General features: G+C 38.9%; 1 protein-coding gene across 6 annotated transcripts in view; it reads left to right on the plus strand.

Moving 5' to 3' along the window:
• The window catches only part of NCALD (neurocalcin delta), a 458,484-nt gene that overhangs the window by 368,084 nt on the left and 71,382 nt on the right, over window positions 1-19,018 (plus strand). The window contains exon 1 of one of the 6 annotated variants that reach the window (XM_007129195.2): window positions 5,717-5,851. The exons of the other annotated variants lie outside the window; for them this stretch is intronic. The gene's annotated coding sequence lies outside the window, so the exon portion shown is untranslated. Of the gene's footprint in view, window positions 1-5,716; window positions 5,852-19,018 lie in introns of those variants that run through there. 6 annotated transcript variants of the gene reach the window in all.

Consider the following 19,018-nt stretch of genomic DNA (forward strand, 5'->3'; position numbering starts at 1 on the left):
TAGCTTTGTAGTATAGTCTGAAGTCAGGGAGCCTGATTCCTCCAGCTCTGGTTTTCTTTCTCAAGATTGCTTTGGCTATTTGGAGTCTTTTGTGTTTCCATACAAATTCTGAAATTTTTTGTTCTAGTTCTGTGAAAAATGCAGGTGGTAGTTTGATAGGGATTGTATTGAATCTGTAGATTGCTTTGGGTAGTAAAGTCATTTTCACAATGTTGATTCTTCCAATCCACGAACATGGTATATCTCTCCATCTATTTGTAGCATCTTTAATTTTTTTCATCAGTGTCTTATAATTTTCTGCATACAGTTCTTTTGGTCTCCTTAGGTAGGTTTATTCCTAGATATTCTTTTTGTTGCAATGGTAAATGGGTGTGTTTTCTTGATTTCACTTTTTTCATCATTAGTGTATAGGAATGCAAGAGATTTCTGTGCATTAATTTTGTATCCTGCTACTTTACCAAATTCATTGATTAGCTCTAGTAGTTTTCTGGTAGGATTCTCTATGTATAGTATCATGTCATCTGCAAACAGTGACAGCTTTACTTCTTCTTTTCTGATTTGGATTCCTTTTATTTCTTTTTCTTCTCTGATTGCTGTGGGTAAAACTTCCAAAACTATGTTGAATAATAGTGGTGAGAGTGGGCAACCTTGTCTTGTTCCTGATCTTAGTGGGAATGGTTTCAGTTTTTCACCATTGAGGACAATGTCGGCTGTGGGTTTGTCGTATATGGCCTTTATTACGTTGAGGTAAATTCCCTCTATGCCTACTTTCTGGAGACTGTTTATCATAAATGGGTGTTGAATTTTGTCACAAGCCTTTTCTGCATCTGTTGAGATGATCATATGGTTTTATTCTTCAATTTGTTAATATGGTGTATCACACTGATTGATTTGCTTATGTTGAAGAATCCTTGCATTCCAGGGATAAACCCCACTTGATCATGGTGTATCATCCTTTTAATGTGCTGTTGAATTCTGTTTGCTAGTATTTTGTTGAGGATTTTTGCATCTATGTTCATCAGTGATATTGGTCTGTAGATTTCTTTTTTTGTGACATCTTTGTCTGGTTTTGGTGTCAGGGTGATGGCCTCATAGAATGAGTTTGGACGTGTTCCTCCCTCTGCTATATTTTGGAAGCATTTGAGAAGGATAGATGTTAGGTCCTCTCTGAATATTTGATAGAATTGGCCTGTGAAGCCGTCTGGTCCTGGGCTTTTGTTTGTTGGAAGATTTTTAGTCACAGTTTCAATTTCAGTGCTTGTGATTGGCCTGTTTATATTTTCTGTTTCCTCCTGGTTCAGTCTTGGAAGGTTGTGCTTTTCTATGAATTTGTCCATTTCCTCCAGGTTGTCCATTTTATTGGCCTATAGTTGCTTATAGTAATCTCTCACGATCCTTTGTATTTCTGCAGTGTCAGTTGTTACTTCTCCTTTTTCATATCTAATTCTGTTGATTTGAGTCTTCTCCCTTTTTTTCCTGATGAGTCTGGCTAATGATTTATCAATTTTGTTATTTTGTTTATCTTCTCAAAGAATCAGCTTTTAGTTTTATTGATCTTTGCTATTGTTTCCTTCATTTCTTTTTCATTGATTTCTGATCTGATCTTTATGATTTCTTTCCTTCTGCAAACTCTGGGTTTTTTTTGTTATTGTTGTTCTTCTTTCTCTAATTGCTTTAAGTGTAAGTTTAGGTTATGTAGTTGAGATTTTTCTTGTTTCTTGAGGTAGGACTGTATTGCTATCAACCTCCCTCTTAGATCTGCTTTTGCTGCATCCCATAGGTTTTGAGTCATCATGTTTTCATTGTCATTTGTTTCAAGGTATTTTTTGATTTCCTCTTTGATTTCTTCAGTGATCCCTTGGTTATTTAGTAGTGTATTGTTTAGCTTCCATGTGTTTGTATTTTTTACAGCTTTTTTCCTGTAATTGATGTCTAGTCTCATAGCATTGTGGTCGGAAAAGATACTTGATATGGTTTCAATTTTCTTAAATTTACCAAGGCTTGATTGGTGATCCAAGATATGATCTATCCTGGAGAATGTTCCACGATCACTTGAGAGGAAAGTGTATTCTGTATCAATTAAGTCCATCTTGTCTAATGTGTCATTTAAAGCTTGTGTTTCCTTATTTATTTTCATTTTGGGGGACCTGCCCATTGATGAAAGTGGAGTGTTAAAGTCCCCTACTCTTAGTGTGTTACTGTCAATTTCCCCCTTTATGGCTGTTAGCGTTTGCCTTATGTATTGAGGTGCTCCTATGTTGGGTGCATATATATTTAGAGTTGTTATATCTTCTTCTTGGATTGATCCCTTGATCATTATGTAGTGTCTTTCTTTGTCTCTTGTAATAGTCTTTATTATAAAGTCAATTTTTTCTGATATGAGAATTGCTACTCCAGCTTTCCTTTGATGTCCGTTTGCATGGAATATCTTTTTCCATCCCCTCACTTTCAGTCTGTGTGTGTCCCTAGGTCTGAAGTGGGTCTTTTGTAAGCAGCATGTATACGGGTCCTGTTTTTGTATCCATTCAGCCAGTCTATGTCCTTTGGTTCGAGCATTTAATCCATTTACATTTAAGGTAATTATCGATATGTGTGTTCCTATTACCATTTTCTTAATTGTTTTGGGTTTGTTATTGTAGGTCTTTTCCTTCTCTTGTGTTTCAATTCTTTGCATTCTTTTTTCTTTATTCTTCTCTGGTGTAGTTATTTCCACTATTTTATATTCCAGGTCACTTATCCATTCTTCTGCCTCAGTTATTCTGCTATTGATTCCTTCTCGAGAATTTTTAATTTCATTATTGTGTTGTTCATCATTGTTTGCTCTTTAGTTCTTCTAGGTCCTTATTAAAACATTTCTTGTATTTCCTCCATTCTATATCCAAGATTTTAGATCATCCTTACTATTATTACTCTGAATTCTTTTTCAGGTAGACTGCCTATTTCCTCTGCATTTGTTTGGTCTGGTGGGTTTTTATCTTGCTCCTTCATCTGCTGCATATTTCTGTGTCTTCTCATTTTGTTTAACTTACTGTGTTTGAGGTCTCCTTTTCGCAGGCTGCAGGTTCGTAGTTCCATTGTTTTTGGTGTCTGCCCCCAGTGAGTGAGGTTGGTTCAGTGGCTGGTGTTGGTTTACTGGTGGAGGGGACTGGTGCCTGTGTTCTGGTGGGTGGGGCTGGATCTTGTCTTTCTGGTGGTCAGGGCCACATCTGGTGGTGTGTTTTGGGGTGTCTGTGAACTTAGTATGATTTTAGGCAGCCTCCCTGCTAATGGGTGGGGTTGTGTTTCTGTCTTGCTAGTTGTTTGGCATGGGGCGTCCAGCACTGGAGCTTGCTGGCCATTGCGTGGATCCGGGACTTAGCGTTGAGACGGAGATCTCTGGGAGAACTCTCGCCGACTGATAGTACTTGGGGCTGGGAGGTCTCTTGTGGTCCAATGTCCTGAACTTGGCTCACCCTCCTCAGAGGCTCAGGTGTGACACCAGGCCAGGGCATCAAGACCCTGTCAGCCACACAGCTCAGAACAAAAGGGAGAAAAAAAGAAAGAAAAATTATAATAATAATAAAATAATTTAAAACATTTTTTAAATTTATTAAAATAAAAAACATAATTAAAAAAAGAACAGAGCAACCAAACTAATAAACAAATCACCAATGATAGCATGCGCTAAAAACTAAACTAAGATAAACATTAAAATTAGAAACAAATTAGTCACAGCAAAACCCCAAGTCCACCACCTCAATTTTGCGATGATTCGTTTTCTATTCAGGTATTCCACAGATGCAGGTACATCAAGTTGATTGTGGGGATTTAATCTGCTGTTCCTGAGGCTGCACGGAGAGATTTCCCTTTCTCTTCTGTTTGCACAGCTCCTGGGCTTCAGCTTTGATTTTGGCCCTGCTCTCTGTGTAGGTCGCCCTAAGGCATCTTTTGGGAAGTCGGGGGTCTTCTGCCAGTGTTCAGTAGGTGTTCTGTAGGATTTGTTCCACGTTTAGGTGTATTTTTGTTGTATTTGTGGGGAGGAAGGTGATCTCCACGTCCTACTCCTCTGCCATCTTGAAGATCCCCCTCTACTTAGTCTTAAAAATGGTAGAAAATTCAAAATAAAAAGGTGTTAGTATTTGTTGAATTTTAAACTCATTTAAGGCCAGAATTTTAGGAATTTTTAGAACTGATAACTTCTTGTTTCAGAGGACATCACCTATTGGCAAACTGTGGTACTGCAGTTTCACTGCATAAAGAGGAAGAGATGATCAGGCAGCCATGGATTTGGAGTCAAAGAGATGGTAAAGCAGGCAGCTCAGAGAACATGGGGCCCTGGAAGTCTAGAAGGAAATGCTTTCTCTCCTCTCTTCCCATTCCCCTCATTGCTGTGATGTACATTTCTGACAGAAAACCAGAACTATAACTGGAACAAATTACAAATTTGTGAATTGTGACTGTTGCTGAAATCTACCACTGGTGTGACATCCTGACCCATTTCGATAGACATTGGATTCAATGAGCCAGTTGTCCTTGTGCTAACAGGTAAATTCCTAGCAATCATTAATCTGAAATTAAAGAGGGGAGCGTTCATTATAGCATTACACTTTGATTTTACTTTTGCAGTGCTATAGCTAATAGCGTCAGGAAAATAACTTTTCAAATAAAAATGTATCTTTTCTCCCAGATGGGGCTGGGACAGAAGTAAAGGAAGAGGAAGATGGAATAGGAGGATTCTATGGTCAGTTTGAACATTAGTCTTACTGTGCTAGAAGTAATTCCTGACTCTAACTGAAGAAATTTCATTCTTTTGCAGTGACATAAATGTAGTCTGCTCAGCTGGTTTAGTTTCCATTTATATTTTGTAGCACCCCAGAGCTACTTTTTTTCTTTTTAAAGAAGCCAGCAGAAGCCAGCCAGAAGAAATCCTGATAACTTTAGCATGGGAAGGTTTTGAGAGCAATCTCTTCTCCCTGCCTTTTAACCTCTTTCCCCTTTGAATGGTATGTTTCAATGGATGTATTTTTCAGAGTACCTAATGTAAAGTATTTTGAAGTAGCACTGTTTTGAAACTCTTTTGGTCAGTCATCCTTGCATAGACATTTTACAATGCAGAAATCCTGAATTCATCTCACCTGATTCCCCATCCTAGTTGATGTGAGGCTCATTAGACTCTCATCTGACTCAGGGCCACCACGCCCCATGTTTCTTCTCTTTCTTTCCATTACTAGCCTGGTCTCAGTACATTGATGTGGATTCTTATATCATTTTAAAAATGTCTTTTCTTCCAGCTCCCCTTGAGCTTCTGTTTTTATCCATTTACTTACAAATATATTTAATTAGCTTAGAATACTACCCCCAGAATTTCTTAGTTATTTCCTTATGTTCTACAGAGAGAGACACAAACTTCATGCTGGTGACAGGGAGACAATGGGAACTTCAGAGGGGCATGCATTTTCTTGCTGGAAACTCTAAGAACAGCCTTGAAGAGGAAAGTTGTAGGCACTCTTTAGTCACAAGTTCAAGGGTTGAGGTTGCTGGGTAGCTGTCCGTGATGGTTGTGGGGTGTGTGCGTGCACACACACACACACACACTCACATGCACTCACAAACACATACACATCACAGTGACAGATGACCTATTGAAATAATTTCAGGGCTGTTCTGTGGTTGCTACGACAACCACTGCTCTCTTGGCTTTCATCTGGCCATGTGACAGGGACTTTGACGTCAGCCGGAGGCAGAGTCTGTGGCTGAGTCCACACAGTCAGAGGCCTGTGAGAATCTGGTGGATGCCGGCCGGCGCTGCTGCTTCTGCGTCCCAGGGGCTGCAGAGCATGGGCTGTTAAATCTTGCGCTTCTTCTGTGTGAGGTAATTCGTTTGCTTTATATACAATAGTTCTATGTGTTTGTAGATCATTGTGGTTTTCCCCTCTCTTACCTCTTATAAGTTTGTCTTCAGGAACAATTACTGTTGTACCAGGAGGAAAATGTGAAGCAGCTCCTAGTTGTTAATTTCGGGTGGAATCTCTGGCATTTGGTTAAATTTGGATTAATGTTCTGTGAAGTAGGTTAAAATGTAGCCGCCTTTCTTGTTCAGCACTTGCTAACATGACATTATTTAGAGATGCAGGTTTTGTGGCTTGAGCCAAATATTCCCCGTTGAATTCCAGGAATCCTCCCTCCAGTATTGCTTGGGGTTTAAAGACTCCAGCATAGCCTTGCAATATGTTGCTAACTTTGCCTTTTTTATATTTGCTACCATATTCTGAATCAGCCTAGAGTAGTTTGGTATTTGGTTTCTGTCTTGTTTGTAGCATTCATAATTAGCAACAATAGGCACGGCGGGAAAGAACATTATACTTTGAAACAAAAGTTGGGGTTCTTCTAGTAAATAAAGTATTCTGAAAATACCAATGAAAACTGTCAAGAGCTTCCTGTTTAGAGAAAAATAATCTGGAATATGCCAAGGAAGTCGGGGTGGAACCTCTGACATGTGCTCATGCAGTTGCTTTTTGGTTCTTAGAGCAAAGTGCACATTTTCAGTATCTTCCTCTGAAAATTCAGCTGTGAAGAGAATAGCATTGGATGGTCTTCATTCACTAAGGAGGCATGTAAGCTATTTTTATATTTAAAAATTGAAATAATTACCTAGAGAAGAAAACAATAGCCCTAAAACTATAAATTATCATTGCTAGACCTACTTTAATTCAAACACAGATATCAATAACCACTAAAAATCGCTCTAGATCTTGAATGAGTAATTTGATAACTGTGATTAATAAAGCTTTTAATCTCTATTCCTATAACGATATATACTGCAAATGGGGGGGGGGTTGCATTGTTGTAGTTCATTTCTTTCCCAAGTTTAGTAATTTTGAATTTTCCATCATTGCACACAAGTTGGATGGTTTTCGTAGCTTGTAATTCAACAAAAACCTCTGGTACTGAAGTTGATCGAGCCTGGATTTACAAGCAGGTATCTAAATCTTACAAATTTAACTGGAAAAAAAGGCAAATTTTAGAGCAGCACATGTAATATACCTACTATTTTGATGAATAGAAAAATTATGGTTTAACTATGTAAATGAAGAATACACATTTTATAGTATGTGAGTTACATATCAGTTTTACAGTATGTGAGTTATATATCAGTATAGCAAGAATATATTATTCTTTTCTATATTCTTTATTAGTTTCTGAATTCTGATCACCTTTATTTTACTCTTGGAGATGAACATTTTGAACAGTATTTAGCTTCAATAATAAGTGAATAATTGTGAGTGCATAAATAATTTCTCAATAGCTTTCAATGAGTGAATATTCATTTAATTTGCTGGCATTTGATATGTCTATTTTTGGCCAGAGTCTCCATGGAGGATTTTCCAAAAAGTCTTAATGTGCTTACACTCGAGGCACATCTACTGAGGCGTTACCTCATTGTTTAATTTATCTCATAATTATAACTCAGAGGCCCTATTCTTAACACTCCTAGAAATATGTTAATTGATTTGCAGTATTTCAAGTGAGCATGAATAGGACCTGTAGCCAGGAGCACTGTCATTTAAAAGCAGTCTTTGATGGGATACTTTGATGTTTGCTTCTTTTACTCAAAATAAGGAATTTTCGTTACAGTTTTTCCAGGTAGTGGAGATTTTCTTGATGCTCTCTCTGTGTTTTAAAGTTATAAAATGATTGTATTCAGTGCCCTAATAAAACAGACTGGATTTCGGCAATACGACATAAGTGAATATTTTAGTGTTGATTGGCAAAATGACAATGATAAAGTTTATCATTAGAAGAAAACAACCTATGCTATGATGGCAGAAATACTTTAGAATCTCCAGGTCTTTTCTCACGGCAAAATAAGGGGAAAAAATGACTCTCATCAGAATCATCTGTTTACAGCAATGAGGCTGTGTTGATTTCAAGGTCAAGTTTGCTTCAACTTCAAAAGATACTAGCAAGGAATGATTTACTCTAGAAACCTGGATGTTGCATTATTAAATGCTTTATGTACAGTTTCAAGGGATTTTAATCTTTTGGGTGCCATGGACCTCTTTGGCAGGCTGGTGAAGCTTATAGGTTCTTAGAATGATGATTTTAAATGCATGATAAAGTATGCAGGATGACAAAGGGAATTACTTTTATTGAAATACATTAACCAAATTTTTTAAAATGTGATGTGTGTGTTATCAATAATTCACTATTAAATAAAACAAATTAGCAGCAGTTATAATTACTACCATAGTTATAATAACTACCATAATTTTGAAGTAGTGATAAACATAAAAGGTATTTCGAGATGGCTACAGTGACTATAATGTGATGTGAGAATATCTGTGATTTCTCTTGGCAACAAAACCGCAGGTACGTACGGTGGTTTATGCTCTACATTTTAATCTAAATTTTACTTTGAGGTTAGTGAAACTAAAGATAGAATATTTTTCCCATCCAAGTTCCTGGATCCCATGAATTCTCTCCACCCCTGAGTTAAATGATATGTAAGCTTGTGATGCTAAAAGGTCTTGGAACTGCACTGGACAAAATTCACACCACCATTTCCACATTCAGCTCTGCCACATCCGATTTTATTCTCTGAAGGTGTGAATTTCACGCTATTCTCTAATTTCTGTGTGAAAGGGGTGGTATCCACATTGCTACCAAATTGTAAATTTCTTTTGTTTTCCTCCTTAATCCATAAGTAGGCTTGTGCACTTGGACTGAGCTCATACCTAGTTAGATAGGGGTTAAGAGGAAAAACTTATAGTGTTAACGCAAGTTATGCAAGTTAAAACCATGGACCATAGAAGTAAGACTATAGCTATTTACAAAGGGACCTTTATCCAGTCAAAGAAAATAAGCAAGTAGTACTTTCATGAAGAATGCAGGATGTTATATGAGATCGTAGCTGAAGAAATATTCTAGAAGGTACTTTGTGTGCTCACAACAATTGAAATGAGCATTAAAGAATTTATGTCACTTCAGTTTGATGTAAAGCACATACATGCGTAAATTGATCAATTGTAATGTAAATTTCAGTTACTCTGGATAGAGCCTGCTGGTTCACCTGTCAGAGGTCCCTGGAACAGGAGACATTCATTCAAAATGAAATGAGGAGTGCGAGACACTCCCCAAGCAATCTGAACGCAAAATCTTATTTGACTTATTGGATATTCAAGAACAACACAGGAAATATTAATATTATTGTTTAGGGTGACTTATATAAGAATTGTCTCATTTCCCATGTCACTCTTAACTTGCAGAAGATATTGCCTAATTTTCCTCTGCAGCTAACTAGGTGACTTTGCAGTTAGTTGGCTGATGTCGTGTATCACTGCCTTTCCAGCTCTGCGTTTAATCCTTGCATCCTTTCTATTACATCAGCACCATCACCCCAGCATAAGAAAATTGGAGCTATGACAGTATGCACAAGCTGGTGTTTAAACTCAATCCAAATCCCTAACATTTGAAATGGAAGCTCAGCAGTTTTTCTTCATGTGTTCTCAGGGGCATTACGAAAGAGGATTTTCCCAAACATTTCTTATTCTTTGGACTAGAAAAGAACACCTTCTTTGGGGGCTTTGAGTGTCTGTGGCACCTTGATAAAGAAACTTGGAAAGAGTCAAAATCTCAGACTCCAGTTGGAAAGGAATGTGCCATTATTTTTCATGAAATCAACTGTTATTTTAATGGTACCCTGTGATGGAAATCAACTAGAAATAGCATTCCAAAATGCAGTATTTTTTTATTGTTTCCAGAAGTGATGCCATCAAAGTTAGTGCTCATTAAGACTTCGATACAAAAATTATATGATAAATATTTAAATCCAACGGAGGCATCTACTCCAAACCAAAAACAGTCTGCTCTTTTTATTTCTGCAGTGAACTTTAGGGAGTTTTTGGACATATTTCTGTAAATGCCTTTAATTAGAGACATAGCATCCCTTTAAAATTTAGTTGACATTAATGTAAAACATAGTGTACTTACATCACATTACAGTTCTATATTTGATTTTCAAGAAAGAAATCTCTAGTCTGAAAGGTAGTCTAGCTGCTGCCTGTCCTAAAAGGAGGATTGTCCATCTTTTCTGATTTCTGAATTCCAATGAGTGCAGGAAAACCAAAGACTGCAAACTACTTTCATGCCAAGATGAATTCTTTTATGGATGATTCTAGAATTGCTTTACTTTTATGAATTTAAACCCTATCCATGAGAGGTAAATGTTGAGAAGAGTGTTGTATTCTTTGGCTGACTGCTCTGCTGACTCCCACAGACTTTCGTATGATTCATACAACTAAAACCACGACCAATTTTGTGACGACCATATTTACAACATCCTTGGAGATAAATTTAAGAATAGCATCCCACAATAGTTATCCGATCCTGTGCCTTCCCACGTTTTACCATGGATCAGGTGAAGCATTAGGTAGCATCACTCAATCAGCAAGCGTTTTATTAAGGGGCTACTGCATCCACAGTATCGTAGTAGGCATTTTGGGCTCCTCCCTCATGTGGTCTTTGAGGGATATGCCACTGGCATAAAGAGCCCAAGTTACTTTATAGACTTCTGACTTTTGTTTGCTTGAGCTTTTATTCAAACATTCAGTCTTTCATGTATTCAATAAGTTTTGAGCACCTACTGTGTGCCAGACATTAGACTAGACACTAGGGATGCTATGGTGAACAAGACAGACAAGGTCTCTGCCATCATGGAACTTACAGTCTAACTATATAGGGGACCTGCCCAGAGACCTAAGTGTAACAGCAACCAAGGTTTCTCCCTCACAGCTGTGCTGGCCAGCGTAGTCAAAAAGAGAATCTTCTCTATAAGGGAAAAAAATCAAAACAAAAGAGACAAGCAAACAACCTGGGAACCATTAGATTTTACACCAGAGTCAGACCTTAGAAGAGGCATTCCTCAGCTGGTGAACAGTCAGCCTAATTTGTGAGCAGTCTGTTCATATCTGTGTCAAGGATTCCAGATCAGTACACCCAGCCCTATTTCCAAAGGCTGCTTGTCCTCTCCTGTTCAGAAGCTATATGAGACTGGTAGGGACTGACCTAGAGAATAATTTTCTTTTATGCACATACCCTGCCTTATGCAAATAACAAGAGCCATTTCATCTTATGAAAGGAATCCTTAAGTTAGTTGTGCTCAAGTCTATCAATCCCATCTTCCCTGTACTCACCCAGTCAAGATAGGTTCACTGCTCTAATAAATAACCCCAAATCCCAACGGCATAATACAGTACTGTTCCTTTTTCGCTCAGCCACAGATCAGATTTGGGAGACAGGCTCTGCTCCATGCAGTAATCCAGGAATTCAGGCTCCTTCCATCTAGTTAAACTGATCTGGGGACAAATCCCATCTCTACCACTTGCAGGTGTCACTTTGGGCAAGTTACCAAAGTCACAGTTTTCTTACCTGGGTAATATTAGTACCCACCTTATAGATTTTTAAGTCAGTTTACTTGGCATGGTAGCTGACAGGTATTAGGTACTCAATAATGTGAACTGTTATCATTCATTTTCTACCCCTGGTAGTGCTGCCACCACCACTGTCCCCCCAGGAACCAGGAAGTACCACTGCCAAAGTTGGAGGACGTGTACTCCTGGTTTCATGAGAACAGCTGACACTTAGAGAGCTAGATAGTCTTCTAAGCTTTTTTCAAAATAACTATTGTTTTTTCTTCACAACATCCCAATTTTATAAATGAGGAAACTAAGGAACAGAGAGCTTGAGCACATTGCCCAGCATCACACAAGTATGTAACGGAGCTCTGGGAATTTGGCTCTAGAGTCACTATGCTGTATTACCTTTTAAGCTGGAATATTTTTTCCAGAAGTAATGTTATATGTTGTGGCAGATTGTACACTATTGTGGGATGCTATTTTTTTAAATTTCTCTTCAAAAATGGCCTTGTAATTATATCTGCTCCCCCTTGCTCTTCTGGAATATTGCCACTCTCCCTCAAGAGGCGGAGTCTGTTGCCTTCCCCTTGAGCCCACATGAGCTTTGTGATTGGTCCAACTGATAGAGCACAGTGAGAACAACGCTAGATGACTCCCAAGGCTGGATTTGAAAAAGAATTCAATTATTTTTTTCTCTCGGCTATTCTTTGTTTCTCTTACACATGACATTTACCCTTGGAAACCAGCCACCATGAGGAAGCCCAGACCATAGAGAGGGGCCATATGTAGGTTTCAGCCAGCACCTCCAGCTAAGATCTCAGCCAGACAACCAGCATCAACTGCCAGAAATGGGAGTGGGCAAGCCTTCCGAGGGTTCCAGGCCCCAGCCCCAGGTCCCCCTTACCCTTCCTGATGCCAAGTGAACCAGAGATGAACTGTCCCTGCCAAGCCACGCCCTAAATTGCAGATTCATGTGCAAAATAAAAATTGTTGTTGTTTTAAGTCCATAAATCTTAGAATTATTTCTTAGGCAACCAGAGTAACTGGAATGTATGGGGGTAATTAGAAAATACTAAAATACCTGTGTAAAGGACTAAACTGTACATGTACATATAGATTAAATAGGTTTTGGGGATTTGGCATAAGTATCTAACCTAATTAAAATAATTCCTGGAGGAAAATATATTTCAGTTACCAATTAAATTACAAATGGGCTTTGGGTACATATCCTGTTCATAAATTTGGAAGAGAGTCCCTACATAGTAATGCTATTGCTGGTTCTAGGAGAAGATTTGGGCTACACTGCGATGGACTGTATGCATTAGTGAAATCTCCCTCATTGCCTCCTCCTGGCTGGGACCCTCTCAACAGGAGAGTCCTGTCTAGACAGCAGTACTTGTGCCATTTTCCCTTGGTCACCGCTTAGTCTCTGTATCTGCTTTTGTCTCTCTCACACCTACTCTGTCTAATCTGCCGCCTAGTTTTCTATTGTTAGATCCTGCTGCCTCCTTGACACTCTCTTTTGGCCCATTTCCAATGCTTCTAAACCTATTTTTCTGCTCTAATGATTTATAGTAAAGCTAGGGAATTTCTCTTAGCCAGGTAAGATTTAGCTCATTCAGCAAAGTCTTTTTTTCTTTTAGTAAAGCTGCCAAAATGGCAGCTGTCCTGCTGGCTTGCGGCTCCATGTGTTGATCAAACCTAGTATTTGAAATACTCAAGAAATGTAGTCCTTAGGTCCTGACTCAAAGAAGCATCTCTGTCTCTTCTGCTGCAGAGAAATCAATACCCCTGACTTTCTTCTTGCTTAAACGTCACCCCATCCTGAGGGTCTTCCCACCTTCCCTTTAGAAGGCTAATTGGTTTGTTCACTTTTGATGTATTCATTCAACATGTATTAATTCCATATAGTGGGCCTTGTTGTTGAGCACCTATGAAAAGATTTCCTTTGTGTCCAAGGACTGGTAAGGTCCCTCCAGTTGTCTCTCATTTGCTCACCACTAACACCAGGCAGATGTGGTCCAGTCACCTAGACCTTTCAATGACCAACACATGTCCCACCTCATCCAAGATGTCCCAGCTAAGTAGGATACTACGAGGGTAACATAGGACCAGCCAGTCTTTGAAAGGGTTACAGTCTAGTTGGGGAGGCCGGACAGCATATGCAACTGAGGTCCAGAGCTTTGTCTTCCATGTTGGGTACAACTTCTTACAGTGCCTAGTGTAGCACTGGACACATAGTAACCACTTATTAAATCTCTGGTAGGTGATTAATGAATACATTAACTATAGAAGGGTATATGGCATTGAGATGACTTTAGAGGGGAAGTGAGCTTTGAGTTGGGCTTTAAAGGATATAGCATATTTGGCATGAACAGGAGTGAAAGGATTGCCCATGAATAAGAAACATCGTAAGTACATTCCTAGTAACAGAAATAGACACTCACCCATCTGAGATCAAGAAAATGGCCGGGAAAAAAACAAAATGTACAACCTGTAAGGTGGGTCTGTGGAGGACCTAGAATTTATCAATTTAAAACAAACTGGGGACTTCCCTGGTGGCGCAGTGGTTAAGAATCCACCTGCCACTGCGGGGGACATGGGTTCGAGCCCTGGTCCGGGAAGATCCTACATGCCACAGAGCAGCTAAGCCCGTGCACCACAACTGCTGAGCCTGCGCTCTAGAGCCTGTGAGCCACAACTACTGAGCCCACACGCCACAACTACTGAAGCCCGTGTACCTAGAGCCTGTGCTCTGCAACAAGAGAAGCCACCACAATGAGAAGCCCGTGCACCGCAACGAAGAGTAGCCCCCTCCCGCTGCAACTGGAGAAAGCCTGTGTGCAGCAACGAAGACCCAACGCAGCCAAAAACACCCAAATAAATAAATAAATAATGATTTTTAAAAACTGGATTTGATCTGACAGCAAGAAGCTAGTGAAAGTTTGGGAGCAGGTAAGTGATACATGTGTCAAGTGGTATTATAATAGTTTAATAACCCTGTTTCCTTTTGCTTTAGACAGCTTATTTTAATTTTGAATATGTGTTAAATGATTCCTTTTCCTCCATTTTTCTCATAGAAAAGTTCTAACTTTTTAAATTTAAAAAAATGTGAATTCATTTCTGCCCTCAATACTGTGTAAATGGCTCTTTTAACTTTAGCTGGGTGATATCTGTACGGAGAGCTATGTTAACTTCATATTTAAAAAATATATAATCTACTATTTAACAAAGTCACATTCACATAAAACCCAAACCAATTGAAAATTCAAACCTTCATAACATTTTCTATAGAACTATACTATAATGATAATTGATATTCATAGTGAACCCCTGGGACATTGCACCGTTACTCTGATAAATCTTTTGATTAATTCATCAATGAAAGACTTAATTATGGTTCAGTGAAGTTTTAATTTTAAGTTGGTAGTACATTTCATTGTATCTCAACTCTTTGAAAACTGGCCGTCAATATATGTGTTTGGCAGCTATCAGAATAGTCTTAATCAGATCATCCCATTCTCAAGAAAAATATTTGTAAGTTATACATGCCAAAGCGTGTATAATAGTTATGCACAGTATAAAGATGTTAGAAAATAAATGCCTTTGTACTTAACAAAAACACCACTGGTTAATCCTTCTGGTGAAATCTAAGGTCACACGTTGATATTGATGATGACTCCACCACAGCACCACGCAGGTTAGTACTGTATCTAAAGTCCAATGCCTCATGGGAATTGAATCTGTGATATACTGTTAAAATCTCCAATCACATAAAGATTTTAAGCCAGTTGAGAAGAGTACTTATCTCAGTCTCTGATGGAGAGTAAAGGTGTGCTTTACACTTGTAGACAGACCATCACTCAGCATAGCTCCTGGCAACCATGCAGATTGGAAATCGATTTCTGTTTCCTGAGGCCATTGCCCATGTTGATGCTCCCTGCTACCTCCTGGCCATTCACTCCTGAATGGCCATGGAACACTTGGTGAGCCTGATCTCTCTTACAAGGCCAACTGCTGAGGGTAGTTAAAGCAAACCAGTCACTCTCTTGGGGGTTTTCTTTACAGAGAGCTTGAACAGAAATTTAAGTGGAAGTCATAGTTTTCATGAAATTATTTTCTGGCATATCCCAAGGATGTTTTCACAAAATAGAAGCTATTTAAGAAAGATGCAACCTCTGGTCCAACTTCCATTTTGTATATAAAAGTAACTGTCACTTGAATATGCTATGCTCACCTCCAAAAGTGCTGGCCAACTTCCAGCTTTAAAAACCCAATCCATTGCTCTTCAGAAAAGAATTCTCCTCCTCCTTGTGCCCTCAAAACAGGGTAGGGATTAATACCAAGACTGACCAAAAGGCCTAACTGCTCTATCAGCAATGTCACCAAGAGGATTACTTCGTTAAAGGTGCAAAATTTAGTTATGCTACGGGTTGACAAAAAGATGCTGATTTTGGGATACTGTAAACAAAGGAGACATCTCATGAAATCGTGTTAAATCATGTCTAGATTTAAGAAACGGACTTTTTAGTGTGGTAAAATATACATACCATAAAATTAACCGTTTTAACGGTTAATTGTAAGTGTACAATTCAGTGGCGTTATGTGCATTCACATTGCCATGCAACCATCACTACCACACATCTCCAGAACTTTTTTGTCTTCCCAAACCAAAACTCTGTATCCATTAAACACTAACTCCCCATCCTTCTCCTCCCTACCCCCAGCCCCCGCCTCAGGGCCTGGCAGCCATCATTCTACTTTCTTTTAACAGGGACATTTTAAGGAAGTTTGAAATAAAACTACGATTCCTCTTTCTTTTGTATGAAGTCTTCAATTAATAAAGTCCCTGTTAGGACTTCCTGGTGGCACAGTGGTTAAGAATCTGCCTGCCAGTGCAGGGGACACGGGTTCGAGCCCTGGTCCGGGAAGATCCCACATGCCGTGGAGCAACTAAGCCCATGTGGCCACAACTACTGAGCCTGTGCTCTAGAGCCTGAGAGCCACAACTACTGAGCCTGCGTGCCACAACTACTGAAGCCCTCGAACCTAGAACCCGTGCTTTGCAATGAGAAGCCTGCGCACCGCAAGGAAGAGTAGCCCCTGCTTGCCACAGCTAGAGAAAGCCCATGTGCAGTGACAAAGACCCAATGCAGCAATAAATAAATAAATTAATTAATTAAAATAAAATTAAGTCCCTGTTAAAAGTACCCAAATAATTGGAAATTTCTTAGGTTTACACTGAGCAAAGTTTACACAAAGTTCCATGATATAGAGATTTCAGACATATATGTGTTCAACCCACCTACATAAACCATATTCAATACAATTTTCATATAATCACTTAGCTTGCCACCTTGCTTGTCAAAGAGAAAGCCATGGAACCTGAGGTTTTCTGGTCCCAGTAATATTCTCAAATAGTCCTATATCAGTCTTCTAAGAAGCTTAAGGATAGAATCAATATATGTTTATGATAGAACATTCAGAAAATACAGAAGAATATAAAGAAGAAAATAAGCCTCACTTTTAATATTCTACTGCCTAAAATAGCCACTATTAATATTTTAAAATTAAAAAGCATTATATTTCAGTTTACTTTATATTTCATCTTACTTCACTTCAACAGGAGAAAAAGAACCCTGAAATGAACTCAAGCATTTGAACTTCAGATAACTGTTTCTTTAAAGCAGGAATTAATGATTGTTAGCTAAATTAAATTGCCAATTAAAAATTGAAATTCAGGGCTTCCCTGGTGGCGCAGTGGTTGAGAATCTGCCTGCCAATGAAGGGGACATGGGTTTGAGCCCTGGTCTGGGAAGATCCCACATGCCATGGAGCAACTAGGCCCGTGAGCCACAACTACTGAGCCTGCGCGTCTGGAGCCTGTGCTCCGCAACCAGAGAGGCTGCGATAGTGAGAGGCCCGCACACTGCGATGAAGAGTGACCCCCGCTTGCCGCAACTAGAGAAAGCCCTCACGCAGAAACGAAGACCCAACACAGCCAAAAATAAATAAATAAAAAATAAAAATAAAGGAATTCCCTTAAAAAAAATTGAAATTCAATCGAACAGTAAGAGATTGAGGAATCAATGTTTCTTAAAAACTATTGTTTCTCAATGGGTATGGGTTTATATTTTCAGTTAGTAAAGCTTAGTTTACAATCTCATAAAGATCAGAAAAGATCAGGGATAATCAGAAATACCTTTGGGGAAATAAAAAATTTTTAACCAGAGATCACCTTTAGCAATAGTCTCCTGGGGAAAAAGTAGATTAAAAAGTTAATATGTAAGGAATATAGTTCCTAAAGTCAAAACCACTTTCAAAAGGAAAACTAAATCATACAATAGGGAAGCAGTTACTTTACCCAGTGGCCTAGAACTCACAGAGAATTTAGAGGAATTCACTATATTTATTGACCCTCTCCCTTGACCATGGAGGTTTAACTTTAATTACTTCAGACACCAGTGGGGTTTTTTTTTTTAATGACATTTTATTTATTTATTTATTTGTTAGCATCTTTATTGGAGTATAATTGCTTTACAACGGTGTGTTAGTTGCTGCTGTATAACAAAGTAAATCAGCTATATGCATACGTATATCCCCATATCCCCTCCCTCTTCAGTTTCCCTCCCACCATCCCTACCCCACCCCTCTAGATGGTCATAAAGCACCGAGCTGATCTCCCTGTGCTATGCGGCTGCTTCCCACTAGCTATCTATTTTACATTTGGTACTGTACATATGTCCATGCCACTCTCTCACTTCATCCCAGCTTACCCTTCCCCCTCCCCGTGTCCATTCCCTACATATGCGTCTTTATTCCTGTCCTGCCCCAGGTTCATTAGAACCTTTTTTTTTTTTAGATTCCATGTACATGTGTTACCATACGGTATTTGTTTTTCTCTTTCTGACTTACTTCACTCTGTATGACAGACTGTAGGTCCATCCACCTCACTACAAATAACTCAATTTTGTCTCTTTTTATGGCCGAGTAATATTCCATTGTATATATGTGCCACATATTCTTTATCATTCATCTGTTGATGGACACTAAGCTTGCTTCCATGTCCTGGCTGTTGTAAATAGTGCTGCAGTGAATATTGTGGTACATGTCTCTTTTTGAATTATGGTTTTCTCAGGGTATATGCCCAGTAGTGGGACCCCTGGGTCATATGGTGGTTCAATTTTTAGTTTTTTAAAGAACCTCCATACTGTTCTTCATAGTGGCTGTATCAAATTACATTCCCACCAACAGTGCAAGAGGGTTCCCTTTTCTCCACACCCTCTCCAGCATTCATTGTTTGTAGATTTTTTGATGATGGCCATTCTGACTGGTGTGAGGTGATATCTCATTGTAGCTTTCATTTGCATTTCTCTAATGATTAGTGATGTTGAGCAAACTTTTGTGTGCTTGCTGGCAATCTGTATATCTCCTTTGGAGAAATGTCTGTTTAGGTCTTCTGCCCATTTTTGGATTGGGTTGTTTGTTTTTTTGATATTGAGCTGCATAAGCTGCTTGTAAATTTTGGAGATTAATCCTTTGTCAGTTGCTTCATTTGCAAATATTTTCTCCCATTCTGAGGTTTGTCTTTTCATCTTGTTTATGGTTTCCTTTGCTGTGCAAAA

This window comes from Physeter macrocephalus, chromosome 15, assembly GCF_002837175.3.
Source record: "Physeter macrocephalus isolate SW-GA chromosome 15, ASM283717v5, whole genome shotgun sequence".
NCBI lineage: Eukaryota > Metazoa > Chordata > Mammalia > Artiodactyla > Physeteridae > Physeter > Physeter macrocephalus.